Source organism: Salvelinus sp. IW2-2015, unplaced genomic scaffold (assembly GCF_002910315.2).
Source record: "Salvelinus sp. IW2-2015 unplaced genomic scaffold, ASM291031v2 Un_scaffold2257, whole genome shotgun sequence".
Taxonomy (NCBI): Eukaryota; Metazoa; Chordata; class Actinopteri; order Salmoniformes; family Salmonidae; genus Salvelinus; species Salvelinus sp. IW2-2015.
Window position 1 is genome coordinate 8,008 of NW_019943586.1, and position 5,266 is coordinate 13,273.

At 46.3% G+C, this 5,266-nt stretch overlaps 1 long non-coding RNA gene across 1 annotated transcript; it reads right to left on the bottom strand.

Moving 5' to 3' along the window:
• Positions 1-886: 886 nt before the first annotated feature.
• On the bottom strand, positions 887-4,113 carry LOC112073425 (uncharacterized). The gene is made up of 4 exons (XR_002894526.2): positions 3,944-4,113; positions 2,618-2,739; positions 2,078-2,203; positions 887-989 (listed from the first exon to the last, which is right to left on the bottom strand). It is a non-coding gene; the product is annotated as an uncharacterized lncRNA (long non-coding RNA).
• Between the last annotated feature and the right edge of the window lie 1,153 nt (positions 4,114-5,266).

Consider the following 5,266-nt stretch of genomic DNA (forward strand, 5'->3'; position numbering starts at 1 on the left):
ACTGCTGCCAGTTAGAGCTCTGACATTACTGCTGCCAGTAGACTCTGACATCACTGCTGCCAGTTAGAGCTCTGACATCACTGCTGCCAGTTAGAGCTCTGACATCACTGCTGCCAGTAGACTCTGACATTACTTTGATTTACCTCAAGCTATTGAATGTAGATGAGGTGGCAGCAGGCTTGGTGTCTGTCTTGGTGAAAATCCCTCTGAAAAAATGCATAAGATTATTCATTCACCTTTTATATTATTCACAATTAATGAATTGAATCCATTGTATATGCTGTTGATCAAGTGATGCGATAGTGGAAGTCTGTTATACCTGATAAGGTATCCTGGAGATGGTGTTCTATATTGAGGAACGAGAACCAAAGGTCAGTTTATAATAAAGAGCATGTTTTGTTGTTTGTGTTTTGAGGTGGGTGTCAGTGTATGGAGTTGAGGTGGGTGTCAGTGTATGGAGTTGAGGTGGGTGTGTAGTGTTGAGGTGGGTGTCAGTGTGTAGTGTTGAGGTGGGTGTCAGTGTATATAGTTGAGGTGGGTGTCAGTGTATGGAGTTGAGGTGGGTGTCAGTGTGTAGTGTTGAGGGTGGGTGTTAGTGTTGAGGTGCTGTGCCAGTGTGTAGTGAGGTGCTTCAGGTGTAGTTGTTGAGTGGGTGCATGTGTGTAGTTTGAGGTGGGTCCAGTGTGTAGTGTTGAGGTGTGTGTAGTGTTGAGGTGTGGTCAGTGTGTAGTGTGTGAGGTGGGTCCAGTGTGTAGTGTTGAGGTGAGGGTACAAGTGTGTGGTAGTGTGAGGTGGGTACCAGTGTGGGTAGTGTTGAGGTGGTGGGTCCAGTGTTACCAGTGTGTAGGTAGTGGTTTGTCTGGAGGAGGTGGGTTCGGGTTTTAACCCATCTCTGCAGGTCTGGTGGGGAGGGAGGGGGTCTTGCATGTGGGAGAGGCCACTGGTGTGTCTTTAGGGCCATAAGTCGATTCACTCTTGACTTCTGCCACCTGCTCAGAGAGGACAGGAAGAGGGGGGTAGAGAGAAGAGAGAGGAGAAGAGAGAGAGAGAGAGAGAGAGGAGCACCGACCGGAAGAGAGAGAGAGAGAGAGACGAGAGAGAGCAGAGAGACAGAGGAGACAGAGAGACAGACGAGAGACAGAGACCAGAAACAGAGACAGAGAAGAGAAGAGGAGAGAGAAAGAGGAGGAGAGAGAGGAGAGAGAAGAGAGAGAGAGAGAGAGCGAGACAGAGAGAGAGAGAGAGAGAGAAGTTTGCAAACACGGTTCCCCCATACCCAAGTCCTAACAGCTTATCCCCATGGTTATTGCTACACTACAAGTCTAGAGGATCTAGGCAGTAACCACTGTTATGACTTAACGTCCATCCTAATGGACTTAGTTTATCTGTCTGTCTTGTCTGTTCTCACCATGGTTCTGTCTGTCTGTCTTTTGTCTGTCTGTCTGTCTGTCTTGTCCTCTGTCTGTTTCTTGTCCTGTCTGTCTTCTTTTGTCTGTTCTGTCTGTCCTGTTTTCTTCTGTCGTCTGTCCTGTCTTCTGTCTTGTCTGTTGACCATGGTTTTCTCCTGTTCTTGTCTGTCCTGTCGCTGTCCCTGTCTGTCTGTCTGTCTGTCTGTCTGTCTGTCGTCTCTGTCTTCTGGTCTGGTCTTCTGTTCTGTTCTGTGTTTACCATGGTATCTCTTCTCTTGTCTCTGTCTGGTTGTCTGTCTCTGTCTGTCTTCGTCTGTCCTCTGTCTGTCTGGTCTGTCTGACATGGTTTCTCTGTTCTGTTGTCTGTCTGACCATGGTTTCTTCCTGTCTGTTGTCTGCTGTCTGTTGTCTAGGTCCTGTTCTGTCTGTCCATCGTCTTCTCTGTCTTGTCTGTTCTGTCACCTGGTTCCTGTCTGTCTGTCGCTTTCTGTTCTGTCGTGTCTGTCTCTGTCTGTCTGTCTGACCATGGTTTCTTCCTGTTGTCTGTCGCTGTCGTCTGTCCTGTCTGTCTGTCTGTCCTGTCCTGTCTGTTCCTGTCTGTCTGTCTGGTCTGTCTTCTTGTCTGTCTGTCTGTCTGTCTGTCTGTCTGTCTGTCTGTCTGTGGTAACCATGGTTTCCTTCCTCTGGTTCAGAACTGAGGGTTCACTGACCTCTTTCGCATGCCAGCTGCCATCTCCCTTCAGCTTGGTCCGAAACCTTAGTGTGTGTTTTCAACACTGATGCTCTTTCCCCCTCTGAGAACACCAACACACACACACACACCACAACACCACACACACACACACACACACACACACACACACCACACACACACACACACACACACCACACAACACCACAACACACACCACAACAACCACACACACAGACCACAGACACAGACAACAGGACACCAGGACACAGACACACACACCACACGTTAGTGAAACAATCACACACACACCATCTGAATAAGAAAACACAACGTCTGATACATTCTTGATCACACAGGATGAATAGATGAAATGTTGTTATAATAAACATGGTATCTGTCACCTCATCCCCTTGTTATGGAGTTGATCTACTACCACATCTGACAATGGTAGGAAACACACTATCACACACTCATCATATTGAAATCAGCTCAGTCAGTAAGCAGGTCAACTCACCTTTTGACATAGTAGGTGGTTGTAATCTGGTTCCTGTGATTCTTCCACTGGCTCCCAATCTGGTTCCTGTGATTCTTCCACTGGCTCCCAATCTGGTTCCTGTGATTCCTCTAACTGGCTCCCTGAGTACCACAGACAGCAGCACAGACACAGGTTAGTAAGAGAGGTCCGGTCCAGAAACAAGCCTTAGTCTCTGTCCCACTTGGTCCTTGTGTATATCTGATAGGATTGGGCCTCTTGGTGTACAGTAATGGTGTAGATGCTGGACTTGAAACACTCAGGGTTGCAGGTTAGAGGGTCACAGATTTAAGGCCCATTGGGGTTACCCTTCTAGTTTGTTCTAGAACCGTTTGGTCTCTGTCAAAAGGAAGGCCGCAGTATTTCTCCCCTCCCTTAAGGAACAGGAACATGTAACAGGCATTCCAACCACGCAGATGAGCCTGTCCTACCACTTTCTACCAAACAACCAAACATGCCCTCTGTCAGCCGAAGATAGATGGACACACACAGGCACACACACTGGAGCAAACATATTTTCTCAACYTAGGGTCTTAGAAGCAGGATTCAAGATGTTATTGAAAACATGGTCTGCTTGATCTTTCTCCCACATATTCTATTTAAATATGTTGTTGAAGTGGCTAGATAGAAGGATCTAACACAAATAGTATCTTTATTTCATCTCTAATCGAACACTAACGGCTCACTCACATTTCTCCTCAGGGAACTGAAAGCAAGTGGAAATTCTAATAAAACATTGTTAAGATTTGTCCTTATCAAATGACTGGCAAAGTTTACCTAATGCACATGCAAATGGAGTGCTGCCAAATCCACCATGCAAATTACCTCCCAGTGGTTAAAAAAATAATATCCTGATGCGGTAAAATGTTTCTTTCCGAATATCTTTTGGAGGTGATGACAGACCAAATAGACTGTATCGATCATACACGAWACACACCAGTCTACACACARGACACATTTTTACATGAAACACACCAGCAGCACAGACCGACAAGTTAAATGATAAATGATAAGGTACGGTAAAGGGAGCAGAGTGGGATGGAAAGACAACTCTTCTGACAGACAGGCAATCCTGGTGAGCAGACAGACTAATGGATCTGAGAGGACAAACAGACTGTCTGACAACCATCCCTGGTGTCTGTCAGGGTCTGAGGAGTTAGCATGACATAAACAGCTGGCAAAAGATAGGATAGATGATATTCATGATCTACGCTGATTTAAAAAGAGAGGGTCGAGAAGAGAGAATCTACATTCTACACCCGGACAAACGTGGTACCGAGACGGCAATGAGAGTAAAAACATACCTACTTTCTCTGGATACTGTATCCACAGACGGTCTCCCAAACGACAGAGAATCCCACACAGGTAGAGTGAGAGCAGGTGAGAGTATAGGTAAAGACAGACAGGTGTGTAGACTGACAGGTGTGTGTGTGTGAACGGAGCGAGGGAAAGTATTTTCTCTGTGACAAGCTGACAGGTGTTTGAACAGGTACGGGCGTGGACCCAGACTAGCTCAGCCAGTCAGAGAGGCTACGCCAACACCCAGGGTGGGGTGTGGGGGGGTGTCTCTCCAACAGAGACATCAACACATCTGAGAACAGTTACTGTAGCTATTCTCTAATAATTGGGTCACACTTTCAAGTCTACTGTACTTCAAAGTGTTTCACAACCCAGAAGCAAACACCAGGACTGCTATTTGCTTTGTAATGTTACGAGTTCAATAAGCCTCTCTAGTTCTCTTTCAAACTACAGGCAATTATGTTGTAGCCCCATTAAAACATACCTCATCTTCATAGGGTCTGTTTAAGTTAATAACAGTCTATTGAAAGACAGACCTGGGTAACATTGTCAAGAGTCAGCTGACCTGTGAATGGGTAAACTATGGGACCGTGAGGTGAAGAAGTAGGCAGAGCAAGGTGTTGGCTCACAGACYAGAGCCGTCCGTGTGTGTGATGACACACACTTTCTCAGAACGCCTGCGTCCAACATCTACCATCTACTCCAAAGCAGTTGTCAATAGCAACATAATAGATTAGCCCTTACAATGTGTCCACACCAGCTAGTGTTCTGAGTTTACAGTACACAACCCCACCCCTGAAGGCAGGTAACCCACTGTTCCTAGGCCGTCATTGAAAATAAGGATGTTTTCTTTAACTGACTTGCCTAGTTAAATAAAGGTCAAATAAAAAAATAGCTACAGAACCAATCACACACATACCATGCATACATTCACCCAGCCTTTTCAAATGGAATAAGGTGGGGACTTGGGAGGAATGTCACAATGCAACTCTCAGGGACTATCATTTACACATGAATGTCTCTTCACTCAGTCATACAGGCTCACCGTAGTAGAGAGTGTAAGTATGAGGAAACTGGGTGGTTTTAGTGGCAAAGTTTCACTTCAGCTGATAGTCAGTGTAGACTGTGAAGTCTATTGTACCGCCATGCTTTTCTCAACCCCCCTTCTCTCTCTCTCTCTCTCTCTGAGGGCTAAACCAGTTGAACAGCTCAGCCCAGCAGCAGTGACAGTCTCACCATGGCTCATTATACTGGAAGCAATGTCAGGCATTTCAACCTAACCACCGCCCTCCATCCCTCGTGTCTCTCCGCCCTCTCTCTGTGTCCCTCCTT